This window comes from Thalassophryne amazonica, chromosome 2 (assembly GCF_902500255.1).
Source record: "Thalassophryne amazonica chromosome 2, fThaAma1.1, whole genome shotgun sequence".
NCBI lineage: Eukaryota > Metazoa > Chordata > Actinopteri > Batrachoidiformes > Batrachoididae > Thalassophryne > Thalassophryne amazonica.
In genome coordinates, this window is record NC_047104.1 from 20,932,490 (window position 1) to 20,952,084 (window position 19,595).

Sequence of the window (19,595 nt, forward strand, 5' to 3'; positions counted from 1 at the left end):
TAAACAATTATTCCATCACACACGAAGTCTGGAGGTGGCAGCGTTGTGCTTTGGCAATGCTTCTGTTTGTTTGTTTGTTTGTAAACAGCTATTCCATCACACATGAAGTGTGGAGGTGGCAGCATTGTGCTTTGGCAATGCTTCTGTTTGTTTGTTTGTATGTAAACAATTATTCCATCAGACACATGAAGTGTGGAGGTGGCAGCATTGTGCTTTGGCAATCTTCTGTTTGTTTGTTTGTAAACAATTATTCCATCACACATGAAGTGTGGAGGTGGCAGCATTGTGCTTTGGCAATCTTCTGTTTGTTTGTTTGTAAACAATTATTCCATCACACACATGAAGTGTGGAGGTGGCAGCATTGTGCTTTGGCAATGCTTCTGTTTGTTTGTTTGTATGTAAACAGCTATTCCATCACACATGAAGTGTGGAGGTGGCAGCATTGTGCTTTGGCAATGCTTCTGTTTGTTTGTTTGTATGTAAACAATTATTCCATCAGACACATGAAGTGTGGAGGTGGCAGCATTGTGCTTTGGCAATCTTCTGTTTGTTTGTTTGTAAACAATTATTCCATCACACATGAAGTGTGGAGGTGGCAGCATTGTGCTTTGGCAATCTTCTGTTTGTTTGTTTGTAAACAATTATTCCATCAGACACATGAAGTGTGGAGGTGGCAGCATTGTGCTTTGGCAATCTTCTGTTTGTAAACAATTATTCCATCACACACATGAAGTGTGGAGGTGGCAGCATTGTGCTTTGGCAATGCTTCTGTTTGTTTGTTTGTATGTAAACAGCTATTCCATCACACATGAAGTGTGGAGGTGGCAGCATTGTGCTTTGGCAATGCTTCTGTTTGTTTGTTTGTATGTAAACAATTATTCCATCAGACACATGAAGTGTGGAGGTGGCAGCATTGTGCTTTGGCAATCTTCTGTTTGTTTGTTTGTAAACAATTATTCCATCACACATGAAGTGTGGAGGTGGCAGCATTGTGCTTTGGCAATGCTTCTGTTTGTTTGTTTGTATGTAAACAGCTATTCCATCACACATGAAGTGTGGAGGTGGCAGCATTGTGCTTTGGCAATGCTTCTGTTTGTTTGTTTGTATGTAAACAATTATTCCATCAGACACATGAAGTGTGGAGGTGGCAGCATTGTGCTTTGGCAATGCTTCTGTTTGTTTGTTTGTATGTAAACAATTATTCCATCAGACACATGAAGTGTGGAGGTGGCAGCGTTGTGCTTTGGCAATGCTTCTGTTTGTTTGTTTGTTTGTAAACAATTATTCCATTACACACATGAAGTGTGGAGGTGGCAGCGTTGTGCTTTGGCAACGCTTCTGTTTGTTTGTTTGTTTGTAAACAATTATTCCATTACACACATGAAGTGTGGAGGTGGCAGCGTTGTGCTTTGGCAATGCTTCTGTTTGTTTGTTTGTTTGTAAACAATTATTCCATTACACACATGAAGTGTGGAGGTGGCAGCGTTGTGCTTTGGCAACGCTTCTGTTTGTTTGTTTGTAAACAGCTATTACATCACACACATGAAGTCTGGAGGTGGCAGCGTTGTGCTTTGGCAATGCTTCTGTTTGTTTGTTTGTTTGTAAACAATTATTCCATCACACACATGAAGTCTGGAGGTGGCAGCATTGTGCTTTGGCAATGCTTCTGTTTGTTTGTTTGTTTGTAAACAGCTATTCCATCACACATGAAGTGTGGAGGTGGCAGCATTGTGCTTTGGCAATGCTTCTGTTTGTTTGTTTGTAAACAATTATTCCATCACACACATGAAGTGTGGAGGTGGCAGCGTTGTGCTTTGGCAATGCTTCTGTTTGTTTGTTTGTAAACAGCTATTCCATCACACACATGAAGTCTGGAGGTGGCAGCGTTGTGCTTTGGCAATGCTTCTGTTTGTTTGTAAACAATTATTCCATCACACAAATGAAGTGTGGAGGTGGCAGCGTTGTGCTTTGGCAATGCTTCTGTTAGTTTGTTTGTAAACAATTATTCCATCACACACATGAAGTCTGGAGGTGGCAGCGTTGTGCTTTGGCAATGCTTCTGTTTGTTTGTTTGTAAACAGCTATTCCATCACACATGAAGTGTGGAGGTGGCAGCATTGTGCTTTAGCAATGCTTCTGTTTGTTTGTTTGTTTGTTTGTAAACAATTATTCCATCACACACATGAAGTCTGGAGGTGGCAGCGTTGTGCTTTGGCAATGCTTCTGTTTGTTTGTTTGTAAACAGCTATTCCATCACACACATGAAGTGTGGAGGTGGCAGCGTTGTGCTTTGGCAATGCTTCTGTTTGTTTGTAAACAATTATTCCATCACACAAATGAAGTCTGGAGGTGGCAGCATTGTGCTTTGGCAATGCTTCTGTTTGTTTGTTTGTAAACAATTATTCCATCACACACATGAAGTCTGGAGGTGGCAGCATTGTGCTTTGGCAATGCTTCTGTTTGTTTGTTTGTTTGTAAACAGCTATTCCATCACACATGAAGTGTGGAGGTGGCAGCATTGTGCTTTGGCAATGCTTCTGTTTGTTTGTTTGTAAACAATTATTCCATCACACACATGAAGTCTGGAGGTGGCAGCGTTGTGCTTTGGCAATGCTTCTGTTTGTTTGTTTGTAAACAGCTATTCCATCACACATGAAGTGTGGAGGTGGCAGCATTGTGCTTTAGCAATGCTTCTGTTTGTTTGTTTGTTTGTTTGTAAACAATTATTCCATCACACACGAAGTCTGGAGGTGGCAGCGTTGTGCTTTGGCAATGCTTCTGTTTGTTTGTTTGTTTGTAAACAGCTATTCCATCACACATGAAGTGTGGAGGTGGCAGCATTGTGCTTTGGCAATGCTTCTGTTTGTTTGTTTGTATGTAAACAATTATTCCATCAGACACATGAAGTGTGGAGGTGGCAGCATTGTGCTTTGGCAATCTTCTGTTTGTTTGTTTGTAAACAATTATTCCATCACACATGAAGTGTGGAGGTGGCAGCATTGTGCTTTGGCAATGCTTCTGTTTGTTTGTTTGTATGTAAACAGCTATTCCATCACACATGAAGTGTGGAGGTGGCAGCATTGTGCTTTGGCAATGCTTCTGTTTGTTTGTTTGTATGTAAACAATTATTCCATCAGACACATGAAGTGTGGAGGTGGCAGCATTGTGCTTTGGCAATCTTCTGTTTGTTTGTTTGTAAACAATTATTCCATCACACATGAAGTGTGGAGGTGGCAGCATTGTGCTTTGGCAATGCTTCTGTTTGTTTGTTTGTATGTAAACAGCTATTCCATCACACATGAAGTGTGGAGGTGGCAGCATTGTGCTTTGGCAATGCTTCTGTTTGTTTGTTTGTATGTAAACAATTATTCCATCAGACACATGAAGTGTGGAGGTGGCAGCATTGTGCTTTGGCAATGCTTCTGTTTGTTTGTTTGTATGTAAACAATTATTCCATCAGACACATGAAGTGTGGAGGTGGCAGCGTTGTGCTTTGGCAATGCTTCTGTTTGTTTGTTTGTTTGTAAACAATTATTCCATTACACACATGAAGTGTGGAGGTGGCAGCGTTGTGCTTTGGCAACGCTTCTGTTTGTTTGTTTGTTTGTAAACAATTATTCCATTACACACATGAAGTGTGGAGGTGGCAGCGTTGTGCTTTGGCAATGCTTCTGTTTGTTTGTTTGTTTGTAAACAATTATTCCATTACACACATGAAGTGTGGAGGTGGCAGCGTTGTGCTTTGGCAACGCTTCTGTTTGTTTGTTTGTAAACAGCTATTACATCACACACATGAAGTCTGGAGGTGGCAGCGTTGTGCTTTGGCAATGCTTCTGTTTGTTTGTTTGTTTGTAAACAATTATTCCATCACACACATGAAGTCTGGAGGTGGCAGCATTGTGCTTTGGCAATGCTTCTGTTTGTTTGTTTGTTTGTAAACAGCTATTCCATCACACATGAAGTGTGGAGGTGGCAGCATTGTGCTTTGGCAATGCTTCTGTTTGTTTGTTTGTAAACAATTATTCCATCACACACATGAAGTGTGGAGGTGGCAGCGTTGTGCTTTGGCAATGCTTCTGTTTGTTTGTTTGTAAACAGCTATTCCATCACACACATGAAGTCTGGAGGTGGCAGCGTTGTGCTTTGGCAATGCTTCTGTTTGTTTGTAAACAATTATTCCATCACACAAATGAAGTGTGGAGGTGGCAGCGTTGTGCTTTGGCAATGCTTCTGTTAGTTTGTTTGTAAACAATTATTCCATCACACACATGAAGTCTGGAGGTGGCAGCGTTGTGCTTTGGCAATGCTTCTGTTTGTTTGTTTGTAAACAGCTATTCCATCACACATGAAGTGTGGAGGTGGCAGCATTGTGCTTTAGCAATGCTTCTGTTTGTTTGTTTGTTTGTTTGTAAACAATTATTCCATCACACACGAAGTCTGGAGGTGGCAGCGTTGTGCTTTGGCAATACTTCTGTTTGTTTGTTTGTTTGTTTGTAAACAATTATTCCATCACACACATGAAGTGTGGAGGTGGCAGCGTTGTGCTTTGGCAATGCTTCTGTTTGTTTGTTTGTAAACAATTATTCCATCACACACATGAAGTCTGGAGGTGGCAGCATTGTGCTTTGGCAATGCTTCTGTTTGTTTGTTTGTTTGTTTGTAAACAGCTATTCCATCACACAAATGAAGTGTGGAGGTGGCAGCATTGTGCTTTGGCAATGCTTCTGTTTGTTTGTTTGTTTGTAAACAGCTATTCCATCACACATGAAGTGTGGAGGTGGCAGCATTGTGCTTTGGCAATGCTTCTGTTTGTTTGTTTGTAAACAATTATTCCATCACACACATGAAGTCTGGAGGTGGCAGCGTTGTGCTTTGGCAATGCTTCTGTTTGTTTGTTTGTAAACAGCTATTCCATCACACATGAAGTGTGGAGGTGGCAGCATTGTGCTTTAGCAATGCTTCTGTTTGTTTGTTTGTTTGTTTGTAAACAATTATTCCATCACACACGAAGTCTGGAGGTGGCAGCGTTGTGCTTTGGCAATACTTCTGTTTGTTTGTTTGTTTGTTTGTAAACAATTATTCCATCACACACATGAAGTGTGGAGGTGGCAGCGTTGTGCTTTGGCAATGCTTCTGTTTGTTTGTTTGTAAACAATTATTCCATCACACACATGAAGTCTGGAGGTGGCAGCATTGTGCTTTGGCAATGCTTCTGTTTGTTTGTTTGTTTGTTTGTAAACAGCTATTCCATCACACAAATGAAGTGTGGAGGTGGCAGCATTGTGCTTTGGCAATGCTTCTGTTTGTTTGTTTGTAAACAATTATTCCATCACACACATGAAGTGTGGAGGTGGCAGCGTTGTGCTTTGGCAATGCTTCTGTTTGTTTGTTTGTAAACAATTATTCCATCACACACATGAAGTCTGGAGGTGGCAGCATTGTGCTTTGGCAATGCTTCTGTTTGTTTGTTTGTAAACAGCTATTCCATCACACACATGAAGTCTGGAGGTGGCAGCGTTGTGCTTTGGCAATGCTTCTGTTTGTAAACAATTATTCCATCACACAAATGAAGTGTGGAGGTGGCAGCGTTGTGCTTTGGCAATGCTTCTGTTTGTTTGTAAACAATTATTCCATCACACACATGAAGTCTGGAGGTGGCAGCATTGTGCTTTGGCAATGCTTCTGTTTGTTTGTTTGTTTGTAAACAGCTATTCCATCACACATGAAGTGTGGAGGTGGCAGCATTGTGCTTTGGCAATGCTTCTGTTTGTTTGTTTGTAAACAATTATTCCATCACACACATGAAGTCTGGAGGTGGCAGCGTTGTGCTTTGGCAATGCTTCTGTTTGTTTGTAAACAATTATTCCATCACACACATGAAGTCTGGAGGTGGCAGCATTGTGCTTTGGCAATGCTTCTGTTTGTTTGTTTGTTTGTAAACAGCTATTCCATCACACATGAAGTGTGGAGGTGGCAGCATTGTGCTTTGGCAATGCTTCTGTTTGTTTGTTTGTAAACAATTATTCCATCACACACATGAAGTCTGGAGGTGGCAGCGTTGTGCTTTGGCAATGCTTCTGTTTGTTTGTTTGTAAACAGCTATTCCATCACACATGAAGTGTGGAGGTGGCAGCATTGTGCTTTGGCAATGCTTCTGTTTGTTTGTTTGTAAACAATTATTCCATCACACACATGAAGTCTGGAGGTGGCAGCATTGTGCTTTGGCAATGCTTCTGTTTGTTTGTTTGTAAACAATTATTCCATCACACACATGAAGTCTGGAGGTGGCAGCATTGTGCTTTGGCAATCTTCTGTTTGTTTGTTTGTAAACAGCTATTCCATCACACATGAAGTGTGGAGGTGGCAGCATTGTGCTTTGGCAATCTTCTGTTTGTTTGTTTGTAAACAATTATTCCATCACACATGAAGTGTGGAGGTGGCAGCATTGTGCTTTGGCAATGCTTCTGTTTGTTTGTTTGTAAACAATTATTCCATCAGACACATGAAGTGTGGAGGTGGCAGCATTGTGCTTTGGCAATCTTCTGTTTGTTTGTTTGTAAACAATTATTCCATCACACATGAAGTGTGGAGGTGGCAGCATTGTGCTTTGGCAATGCTTCTGTTTGTTTGTTTGTATGTAAACAATTATTCCATCAGACACATGAAGTGTGGAGGTGGCAGCATTGTGCTTTGGCAATGCTTCTGTTTGTTTGTTTGTATGTAAACAATTATTCCATCAGACACATGAAGTGTGGAGGTGGCAGCATTGTGCTTTGGCAATCTTCTGTTTGTTTGTTTGTAAACAATTATTCCATCACACACATGAAGTCTGGAGGTGGCAGCATTGTGCATTGGCAATGCTTCTGTTTGTTTGTTTGTAAACAGCTATTCCATCACACAAATGAAGTGTGGAGGTGGCAGCGTTGTGCTTTGGCAATGCTTCTGTTTGTTTGTTTGTAAACAGCTATTCCATCACACACATGAAGTCTGGAGGTGGCAGCGTTGTGCTTTGGCAATGCTTCTGTTTGTTTGTTTGTTTGTAAACAATTATTCCATTACACACATGAAGTGTGGAGGTGGCAGCGTTGTGCTTTGGCAACGCTTCTGTTTGTTTGTTTGTAAACAGCTATTACATCACACACATGAAGTCTGGAGGTGGCAGCGTTGTGCTTTGGCAATGCTTCTGTTTGTTTGTTTGTTTGTTTGTAAACAATTATTCCATCACACACATGAAGTCTGGAGGTGGCAGCGTTGTGCTTTGGCAATGCTTCCATTTGTTTGTAAACAGCTATTCCATCACACATGAAGTGTGGAGGTGGCAGCGTTGTGCTTTGGCAATGCTTCTGTTTGTTTGTTTGTTTGTAAACAGCTATTCCATCACACAAATGAAGTCTGGAGGTGGCAGCGTTGTGCTTTGGCAATGCTTCTGTTTGTTTGTTTGTAAACAATTATTCCATCACACACATGAAGTCTGGAGGTGGCAGCGTTGTGCTTTGGCAATGCTTCTGTTTGTCTGTTTGTTTGTTTGTTTGTAAACAGCTATTCCATCACACAAATGAAGTCTGGAGGTGGCAGCGTTGTGCTTTGGCAATGCTTCTGTTTGTTTGTTTGTAAACAATTATTCCATCACACACATGAAGTCTGGAGGTGGCAGCATTGTGCTTTGGCAATGCTTCTGTTTGTTTGTAAACAGCTATTCCATCACACAAATGAAGTCTGGAGGTGGCAGCGTTGTGCTTTGGCAATGCTTCTGTTTGTTTGTTTGTAAACAATTATTCCATCACACACATGAAGTGTGGAGGTGGCAGCGTTGTGCTTTGGCAATGCTTCTGTTTGTTTGTTTGTTTGTAAACAATTATTCCATTACACACATGAAGTGTGGAGGTGGCAGCGTTGTGCTTTGGCAACGCTTCTGTTTGTTTGTAAATAGCTATTCCATCACACAAATGAAGTGTGGAGGTGGCAGCGTTGTGCTTTGGCAATGCTTCTGTTTGTCTGTTTGTTTGTTTGTTTGTAAACAATTATTCCATCACACACATGAAGTGTGGAGGTGGCAGCATTGTGCTTTGGCAATGCTTCTGTTTGTTTGTTTGTAAACAATTATTCCATCACACACATGAAGTCTGGAGGTGGCAGCATTGTGCTTTGGCAATGCTTCTGTTTGTTTGTTTGTAAACAATTATTCCATCACACACATGAAGTCTGGAGGTGGCAGCATTGTGCTTTGGCAATGCTTCTGTTTGTTTGTTTGTAAACAGCTATTCCATCACACACATGAAGTGTGGAGGTGGCAGCGTTGTGCTTTGGCAATGCTTCTGTTTGTTTGTAAACAATTATTCCATCACACACATGAAGTGTGGAGGTGGCAGCGTTGTGCTTTGGCAATGCTTCTGTTTGTTTGTAAACAATTATTCCATCACACACATGAAGTCTGGAGGTGGCAGCGTTGTGCTTTGGCAATGCTTCTGTTTGTTTGTTTGTAAACAATTATTCCATCACACACATGAAGTGTGGAGGTGGCAGCGTTGTGCTTTGGCAATGCTTCTGTTTGTTTGTTTGTTTGTAAACAATTATTCGATCACACAAATGAAGTGTGGAGGTGGCAGCGTTGTGCTTTGGCAATGCTTCTGTTTGTTTGTTTGTAAACAATTATTCCATCACACACATGAAGTCTGGAGGTGGCAGCGTTGTGCTTTGGCAATGCTTCTGTTTGTTTGTTTGTTTGTAAACAATTATTCCATCACACAAATGAAGTGTGGAGGTAGCAGCGTTGTGCTTTGGCAATGCTTCTGTTTGTTTGTTTGTAAACAATTATTCCATCACACACATGAAGTGTGGAGGTGGCAGCATTGTGCTTTGGCAATGCTTCTGTTTGTTTGTTTGTAAACAATTATTCCATCACACACATGAAGTGTGGAGGTGGCAGCGTTGTGTTTTGGCAATGCTTCTGTTTGTTTGTTTGTAAACAATTATTCCATCACACACATGAAGTGTGGAGGTGGCAGCGTTGTGCTTTGGCAATGTTTCTGTTTGTTTGTTTGTAAACAATTATTCCATCACACACATGAAGTGTGGAGGTGGCAGCGTTGTGCTTTGGCAATGCTTCTGTTTGTAAACAATTATTCCATCACACACATGAAGTGTGGAGGTGGCAGCGTTGTGCTTTGGCAATGCTTCTGTTTGTAAACAATTATTCCATCACACACATGAAGTGTGGAGGTGGCAGCGTTGTGCTTTGGCAATGCTTCTGTTTGTAAACAATTATTCCATCACACACATGAAGTGTGGAGGTGGCAGCGTTGTGCTTTGGCAATGCTTCTGTTTGTTTTTTTTTTTTTTTGTAAACAGTTATTCCATCACACACATGGGGCCTGTACTACGAAGCGGGGTTACTGGCTTATCAGGGTAACTTCAGGAGTAAGTTGATGACGTGTGGAGTAACTTCCCAGTTAACCCGTACTACGAAAGGTGGATAGGTTTTGATCATGGTATGCTGCCATGGCAGTTTACGCTGCGTGCCAAACCTGCTCCGAGCAGGTTATGTTCTAGGTTAGCTTGAGGTTTTCGCTTAACCACTCCCTTTATAAGTACCGCCCATCCACCTTCAATCACTCCGAAGACAATGCCGGCCTACCTGGATGATCCGTTTGATATTGGGGCACAAATTGTGAGGGGCTCTCTTCGCAGGGCGAGGGTTTTTAAAGACCGCCAGAATCCGCTGATATACCCAAACGATATTCTCCATGAAAGATATAGATTCTCAGCCGAGAGAATTCGTTATCTTTGTCAGCTGATCAGGCCAGACATCTGTAACATCACCCATCGTAGCAATGCCCTGATGATCAAGCAGATAATGTGCCTTGCGCTTAGATATTTTGCCAGTGGAAAATTTATGTATTCCATCGGTGATGCTGAAGAGCAAGAATACTGTATGTCGTATGATTCGCAAGGTAGTACTTGCTCTATCTAAACTGTTGGATGCATTTGTTGTTTTCCCTAGCCATTTATCCGCAATGCAAATCAAAGAAGGGTTTTATGCAATCACGGGTAATTACTAATATCAAAATAGGTCTAATGCATGTCCATTAATTAGGCGAAGTGGGGCTTATAACAATAACAATTTCTCCTAGGTTTCCCAAGAGTAATAGGAGCCATTGATTGCACGCAAATCCCAATCAGTGTACCCCTGGGAGAGCACGAGGGCGATTATGTCAATCGCAAATCTTTTCACAGTATCAATGTGCAGGTATAGCCGTTCTATTCAGCCTATTTCATATACCCATTATCGTGTTGTCCACTCTAAGCTCACCTTCTTTTCACTTATTTCAGCCACATAAGGGTTGCTTTGGTTAATTTTTCTAAATATTCTAATATACAATTACTATAATTACATATTTCACATTCTTTTTCTCCCCACATGGGGCTGTCCTGTTGGATAACCTTCATGCCAAAGTGATATATATGTAACTATGTTAACAGAATGACCATTAATGGCTTTAAATCCTTAGATAGGTAGCCTATTTAGGAAACCTTAAATTAACCTAACATCTATTAGTAGGCCTATCCCCATTTCTGAATCGTGTTGCATCTGGGCGTAATTAATGAAAGAAGGTCATTATTGTACACATATCAGACATTCCACAGGGTAATCATCTGTAACAGATTTGGAGAACAATTGAATTGTACTTACGCATTTACCCATTCAGCAATACGTTGCCAACAAGCCTGTCTTGCTTTATTGGCAGACGATGTGTTCGATGTCCCCTTAACGTTAATTTAAATTCCTCGTAGCTCCGCATAATAATCGTGCATTCTTCTTCGGTAAAGTAAGGTGACCGCGCCATCATTGAAAAATGGTGACGTGTGCTGCAACCTGCCCCTTTTATGTGAATGCGCACAAACTCCAATTAGGTTAACACAGGTTCAACAAATCAACATCTTAATCAGCGTCGTAGTACCGATTAACACCACTTGGGAACACCAGGTTTTGTCAACCCCGGTTTGAGAAGTTAACCCTGGGTTACATCTGAGTAAGTTAACCCCGCTTCGTAGTACAGGCCCTTGAAGTCTGGAGGTGGCAGCATTGTGCTTTGGCAATGCTTGTGTTTGTTTGTTTGTTTGTTTGTAAACAGTTATTCCATCACACACATGAAGTGTGGAGGTGTCCGCATTGTGCATTGGTGATGCTTGTGTTTGTAAACAGTTATTCCATCAATCAATCAATCAATCAATTTTATTTATATAGCGCCAAATCACAACAAACAGTTGCCCCAAGGCGCTTTATATTGTAAGGCAAGGCCATACAATAATTACGTAAAAACCCCAACGGTCAAAACGACCCCCTGTGAGCAAGCACTTGGCGACAGTGGGAAGGAAAAACTCCCTTTTAACAGGAAGAAACCTCCAGCAGAACCAGGCTCAGGGAGGGGCAGTCTTCTGCTGGGACTGGTTGGGGCTGAGGGGAGAGAATCAAGAAAAAGACATGCTGTGGAAGACAGCAGAGATCAATCACTAATGATTAAATGCAGAGTGGTGCATACAGAGCAAAAAGAGAAAGAAACACTCAGTGCATCATGGGAACCCCCCAGCAGTCTAAGTCTATAGCAGCATAACTAAGGGATGGTTCAGGGTCACCTGATCCAGCCCTAACTATAAGCTTTAGCAAAAAGGAAAGTTTTAAGCCTAATCTTAAAAGTAGAGAGGGTGTCTGTCTCCCTGATCTGAATTGGGAGCTGGTTCCACACGAGAGGAGCCTGAAAGCTGAAGGCTCTGCCTCCCATTCTACTCTTACAAACCCTAGGAACTACAAGTAAGCCTGCAGTCTGAGAGCGAAGCGCTCTACTGGGGTGATATGGTACTATGAAGTCCCTAAGATAAGATGGGACCTGATTATTCAAAACCTTATAAGTAAGAAGAAGAATTTTAAATTCTATTCTAGAATTAACAGGAAGCCAATGAAGAGAGGCCAATATGGGTGAGATATGCTCTCTCCTTATAGTCCCCGTTAGTACTCTAGCTGCAGCATTTTGAATTAACTGAAGGCTTTTCAGGGAACTTTTAGGACAACCTGATAATAATGAATTACAATAGTCCAGCCTAGAGGAAATACATGCATGAATTAGTTTTTCAGCATTACTCTGAGACAAGACCTTTCTAATTTTAGAGATATTGCGTAAATGCAAAAAAGCAGTCCTACATATTTGTTTAATATGCGCTTTGAATGACATATCCTGATCAAAAATGATTCCAAGATTTCTCACAGTATTACTAGAGGTCAGGGTAATGCCATCCAGAGTAAGGATCTGGTTAGACACCATGTTTCTAAGATTTGTGGGGCCAAGTACAATAACTTCAGTTTTATCTGAGTTTAAAAGCAAGAAATTAGAGGTCATCCATGTCTTTATGTATGTAAGACAATCCTGCAGTTTAGCTAATTGGTGCGTGTCCTCTGGCTTCATGGATAGATAAAGCTGGGTATCATCTGCGTAACAATGAAAATTTAAGCAATGCCGTCTAATAATACTGCTTAAGGGAAGCATGTATTAAGTGAATAAAATTGGTCCTAGCACAGAACCTTGTGGAACTCCATAATTAACCTTAGTCTGTGAAGAAGATTCCCCATTTACATGAACAAATTGTAATCTATTAGATAAATATGATTCAAACCACCGCAGCGCAGTGCCTTTAATACCTATGGCATGCTCTAATCTCTGTAATAAAATTTTATGGTCAACAGTATCAAAAGCAGCATTGAGGTGTAACAGAACAAGCACAGAGATGAGTCCACTGTCTGAGGCCATAAGAAGATCATTTGTAACCTTCACTAATGCTGTTTCTGTACTATGATGAATTCTAAAACCTGACTGAAACTCTTCAAATAGACCATTCCTCTGCAGATGATCAGTTAGCTGTTTTACAACTACCCTTTCAAGAATTTTTGAGAGAAAAGGAAGGTTGGAGATTGGCCTATAATTAGCTAAGATAGTTGGGTCAAGTGATGGCTTTTTAAGTAATGGTTTAATTACTGCCACCTTAAACGCCTGTGGTACATAACCAACTAATAAAGATAGATTGATCATATTTAAGATCGAAGCATTAAATAATGGTAGGACTTCCTTGAGCAGCCTGGTAGGAATGGGGTCTAATAGACATGTTGATGGTTTGGATGAAGTAACTAATGAAAATAACTCAGACAGAACAATCTGAGAGAAAGAGTCTAACCAAATACCGGCATCACTGAAAGCAGCCAAAGATAACGATACGTCTTTGGGATGGTTATGAGTAATTTTTTCTCTAATACTTAAAATTTTATTAGCAAAGAAAGTCATGAAGTCATTACTAGTTATAGTTAAAGGAATACTCGGCTCAATAGAGCTCTGACTCTTTGTCAGCCTGGCTACAGTGCTGAAAAGAAACCTGGGGTTGTTCTTATTTTCTTCAATTAGTGATGAGTAGTAAGATGTCCTAGCTTTACAGAGGGCTTTTTTATAGAGCAACAGACTCTTTTTCCAGGCTAAGTGAAGATCTTCTAAATTAGTGAGACGCCATTTCCTCTCCAACTTACGGGTTATCTGCTTTAAGCTGCGAGTTTGTGAGTTATACCACGGAGTCAGGCGCTTCTGATTTAAAGCTATTGACGAGATACTCTATCTCACTTACAGAGTTTAGGTAGCTACTCTGCACTGTGTTGGTATATGGCATTAGAGAACATAAAGAAGGAATCATATCCTTAAACCTTGTTACAGCGCTTTCTGAAAGACTTCTAGTGTAATGAAACTTATTCCCCGCTGCTGGGTAGTCTATCAGAGTAAATGTAAATGTTATTAAGAAATGATCAGACAGAAGGAAGTTTTCAGGGAATACTGTTAAGTCTTCAATTTCCATACCATAAGTCAGAACAAGATCTAAGATATGATTAAAGTGGTGGGTGGACTCATTTACATTTTGAGCAAAGCCAATTGAGTCTAATAATAGATTAAATGCAGTGTTGAGGCTGTCATTCTCAGCATCTGTGTGGATGTTAAAATCGCCCACTATAATTATCTTATCTGAGCTAAGCACTAAGTCAGACAAAAGGTCTGAAAATTCACAGAGAAGCTCACAGTAACGACCAGGTGGACGATAGATAATAACTTCACACACATTAAGTCCGGAGGTGGCAGCATTGTGCTTTGGCAATGCTTGTGTTTGTTTGTTTGTTTGACTGTAAACAGTTATTCCATCACACACATGAAGTCTGGAGGTGGCAGCATTGTGCTTTGGCAATGCTTGCGTTTGTTTGTTTGTTTGTTTGTAAACAGTTATTCCATCACACACATCAAGTGTGGAGGTGGCAGCAGGGCTTCTGCGATGCTTCTGTTTGTTTGTAAACAGTTATTCCATCACACGTGAAGTGTGGAGGTGGCAGCACTGTGGTTTGGTGATGCTTCTGTTTGTTTGTTTGTTTGTAAACAGTTATTCTGTCACACACATGGCAGCGCCAGCAGATTGGCCCTGCTCACCACGCTTTGATCTCTAAAAACGTGTGCAGAGCGTGGCTGTGTGTTTTGTCTGTGTGCTGTACATTCAGTGAGCATGTGGATGCTCCGTTCCACAGGTTCAATATCTGGATCCCAAAAAATAACAAACCGGCAGCAGCGCCTAGAATCACTTTCCATACACAGGCTGCTAATTAACGACACAGGTCGGGGGGAGGGGGGTCTGGGACACAACTTCTGTTGCAGAGTACCAGGTCCAGATGGGATAAGAACTCTTCCAAACTATTTCACAGACCATTTTGGAGATGAGAGACAAAAAAACAGGAGCATTCATCTTTTCCACCAGATTGAAGCCGCGGCTCTGCCAGCGCTAACCTCTGGATGGAAAGTCAAAGCAGTGCACACTGGGAAACCACACGGGACACGTCTTGGACTTTCCTCTCGACCTCGTCTTATGCAAACAGTTTTTATTCATTCCATGAAGTAACACAGTGTCCTACATCAGCAACAGCGACCTCTCGTGGCCACCACGACCCTGCAGCTCACAACAAGGCTTCACAAGCAGGTGGACCAGGTCTGTCTGTCCTCACTGTCCTCACACAGCTCTGAGTCCTCTGGTCCTCACTTCCAAACATGTCAGAGCCAAATGTGCAGGAGGTTCTACCAGAGTTCCTCAGAAGCCTTGTTTTTCCTTTATCCTGTTTTTCCTGCTGATCTCAGAAGAGTTTCAACATTATAAAAGACACACACCTGAAGCAACAAGCACACAAAGTACAGTCACAAACACATCACCAATTATCCAGCGAGCCCCAGTCTGTCCGATCGGACCCAGCAGGATTCACACCAGGTTTTCCTCACCATCTCAGATACCAATCCATGAACCTGATTCATCATTCCATATGTGAAGCACACAAGATCCGTTTTAAACCTTAAACAGCTCATGAAGCATGATAATTATCACTAGGATTTCCAGAATGTTTTTAAAACTTTAGACCTCAGCAATTTTTAGAAGAACTTGACCCTTTTATTTCCTGCTCACTATGTATTTTTTATGTTAATTTACTGTCTTAATGTATTTATAAATTGTTTAGGTTCTTATTATCATTATTATTATAATAACTTCTATTGTGTCATTTGATTTTTAAATGGACCGCAATGGAAATAAGTGTTTTCACTTTCTTGCGTCATCCATGTATTTTTACCATATTTACAATTATATTATGTACTTACATTGAACTTATTAAATAAAATGCTTTTAATATAAAGATGATTTACCGCCCCTGCTGGAATGGCATGTGAGTCCAGAATGTAGTTAGCAATGGCCACTGTTTAGTGCTGTTAGCTAATATCCATACCTTCTCCAAAAATATTAGTCCTATCAACATTCTGTTTTGGCAGCGATCATCCTCGACCCAAAATACATAAGCATACCAAACAGCAAATGTCAGCTCTGCCCAGTTTCTCTGTGATGGACGTTACACACACACGCACGAAGACCTTCATTTCTTTCAGCTTCTGCTGCAAGTAGGTGCTTCTATTTTTAGACATGATGGTGGCAGAAGACACCAAATGCAATACACATTTCATTTGTGGTACCAACAACATGACACTTAACAAAACTGACTAAACCAACCGAACTACAAAAATACAATAAATCAATAACACTAACTTTTAAGCCAGGGGTGCCAAAGTTCGATCCTCGAGATCTACCTTCCTGACACTCTTAGTTGCCTCCCTGCTCCAACACACCTGAATCCAATGAAAGACTCATCAAAAGCCTGCTAACGAGTCTTTCATTGGATTCAGGTGTGTTGGAACAGGGAGACAACTGAGAGTGTCAAGAAGGTAGATCTGGAGGACCAAACTTGGGCACCCCTGTTTTAAACTAACATGAACCACAATAACATTTAAAACCCCAAAATCCCACAGTGCATTGCAGCACAAAGGCCATTGTTTACTGGTTAGCTAAAATTGCTAATTTCTCCAAAAATCTTTGTCTCATCAACTTTCAGTTTCCACAGCACTCATCCTTGACCCAAAATACATAATCATGCCAAACAGCAAATGTCAGCTCTCACCAGTTTCTGTGTGATCGAAGTCATACTCATGCACGCACACACCCATGCATGCACACATACAGAGGCCACCCAGCTATTATAATATAGACTGTAATGCAGAAAGACACCTCACGGGTGCTGCCCCCTACTGGATGGGAGGATCCAACAACACACTAAAAGCACACGTGACCTTCTCTCTGTCTGGACCAGCATTGCACAAACCTCCCGAGGAGTCTATATGATGTCACTACATGCACCACCACACTTTAATATTATACTGTAATGCAGAAAGACACCTCACAGGTGCTGCCCCCTACTGGCACCACAAGGGTCACAACAAACCGCAGAGTGGAGGGCGTGACCCTTCACCGTTTGATTGTAAACAGCAGCACACTGCAAAGCGACATACGGAATGCCACCGATTTACAAAGTGGTTTACAAAGTTTTGCAAGGACGGATTTTTTTTTTAACATTGCTTTGTTTAAAATGCTTTTAAACTCATCATATGACTTTGGGATCCAGCTCAAAGACGTCCAATGACATTCTGTCCCAAAATGATCCATTCAAGAAAATATATTTTTTAATCAGTGAGTATGATTCCTTAATTTTCATTTCACTGAGATAAATTTCTGTCATGCTTTCTTGATTGCTGAGTGACTGGTTTCCGCTAGTTTCCATGGTTCGGGGACTTCTTGCCCAATTAAATCGTGGCGGATGTTGCCACACTTTCGATCCATTGTGTGGAATCAGGTGTCAAACTTTTTAAGGACCGGAACCACCGCCTGCCAGATCCATGCAGCACATGCAATTTGCAGTGAGTCTGTTTAGTTAGTACTAATTAGTACTAGTTAGTACTGTGCGTGTAAGTGCATGTGCAGAATTAGTCCTGGAAGGCCGCACGGATCTGGTACAGACAGCTCTACTTATTGGACCCATCTCGAAGCTCCAAACTCATCTCTGTCTGGCTCTCGAGCGCCACCATGCTGTCAGCGTGGTGGAACTGCAGTTGAAACCTCCTAAAGGTCCGAAAATGAATTTTGATGAAAATGTTCCAACTGAAGCGTGTCAGAGTCGAACTCTCACGGAAAACGAAGTGTCCGAAGCACTGGGGGACAAAACGTGAACAGTGACGGACAACTGACGTCACGGTGCTCTGTCTGTGCGCGTGCGGCTCTTACCTTCTCACGTGAGGTGAGGGATCGAGTCCGGCCAACGCGCGGACAGCGGCTACACGGCACTGAAGCTTTCCACAACACCTGTGGCTGTCCGCGGACACATCACAGCCCGGAGAACCGCACACAGCCGGTCCTCAGCACGTTCTGGGTCCGTGCACCGGTCTCGGTCCTCGGCAGGTTCTGGGTTCGTGCACCGGTCTCGGTCCTCAGCAGATCCTCGGTCCGCGCACTGCTGTCAGTGAGCAAATACAAACACACGCTTCGTGCACGCAGCAGCGCCGCCTCTATTTACAACAGCTGAGCCACGGACACGCCCACCTCGTGCGCGCCTGTTTTAGCTCCTTCGGTGGAGGGGAGGAGGGACACAGACCGTATTATCCGAGTTTGAGTCCGTGGAATGTTTTTATTTGTCTTAATCTATTTCTTTTTCATTACTTAATTCAATACAGCTAAATCAAATAAATAAATAATAGTCGGTCAGTGAACATGTCAGTCAGTCATTCTGTCCACGATTCAGTCAGTCAGTGAGTATATCAGTCAGTCATTCAGTCAGTGAATCAGACATTGAGTCAGTGAATCAGTCAATCATGGAACATGTCATCCAATCATTTAGGCAGTGAACTAGTCAGTCATTGAGTCAGTGAATCAGACAGTCAGTCAGTCATTGAAATGGTCAGTGAACATGTACGTCATTCAGTCAGTCAGTGAAACACTCAGTCTCAGCAAGCCAGTGAATAATTCAGTCAGCGAAAAACACAGTCAGGGAACAAGTCATTTGGTCAATCAGTGGATCACTCAAGTAAGTCACTGTATCACTCGGCCAGTGAACACAACAGTCAGTAAATCAGTCAGTCATTGCATTACTCAGTCAATCAAAGTCAGCGACATTGAATCAGTCAGAGTTGAGTACTGAATGTGAGGAAGACTGAGGGAGTCATGCAGTCAGATCTGTGTGTTGTGGATGATTGTTGCAAGAGTAATGTCATTCCAAAACAAATTGAGACCACGTGGAGAGTAGCCAGCACACAAGACGGATTCTGAGGCAGAAGGAGAAAAACCATTCACTGAGGAATCACAAGTTGAGACTTACAGGGTGCAGTTCCACACCCGTAAACTGACAAACTGGGAATGAGTGGTGTGAAGGCCAGTGTTCATATACTACACACGAGTGGTGCTGGTCCTGCAGGAATTCCATGAAGATGAAATACACTCAACAAAAATATAAACGCAACACTTTTGATTTTGCTCCCATTTTGTATGAGATGAACTCAAAGATCTAAAACTTTTTCCACATACACAATATCACCATTTCCCTCAAATATTGTTCACAAACCAGTCTAAATCTGTGATAGTGAGCACTTCTCCTTTGCTGAGATAATCCATCCCACCTCACAGGTGTGCCATATCAAGATGCTGATTAGACACCATGATTTGACTGCCCACAATAAAAGGCCACTCTGAAAGGTGTAGTTTTATCACACAGCACAATGCCACAGATGTCGCAAGAATTGAGGGAGCGTGCAATTGGCATGCTGACAGCAGGAATGTCAACCAGAGCTGTTGCTCGTGTATTGAATGTTCATTTCTCTACCATAAGCCGTCTCCAAAGGCGTTTCAGAGAATTTGGCAGTACATCCAACCAGCCTCACAACCGCAGACCACGTGTAACCACACCAGCCCAGGACCTCCACATCCAGCATGTTCACCTCCATGATCGTCTGAGACCAGCCACTCGGACAGCTGCTGAAACAATCAGTTTGCATAACCAAAGAATTTCTGCACAAACTGTCAGAAACCATCTCAGGGAAGCTCATCTGCATGCTCGTCGTCCTCATCGGGGTCTCGACCTGACTCCAGTTCGTCGTCGTAACCGACTTGAGTGGGCA

At 41.9% G+C, this 19,595-nt stretch overlaps 1 protein-coding gene across 1 annotated transcript in view; it reads right to left on the reverse strand.

Moving 5' to 3' along the window:
- Window positions 1–17,733, reverse strand: part of cemip (cell migration inducing hyaluronidase 1) — a 375,103-nt gene extending 357,370 nt beyond the window's left edge. Inside the window, exon 1 of the mRNA XM_034184142.1 lies at window positions 17,713–17,733. The gene's annotated coding sequence lies outside the window, so the exon portion shown is untranslated. The remainder of the gene's footprint in view (window positions 1–17,712) is intronic.
- Between the last annotated feature and the right edge of the window lie 1,862 nt (window positions 17,734–19,595).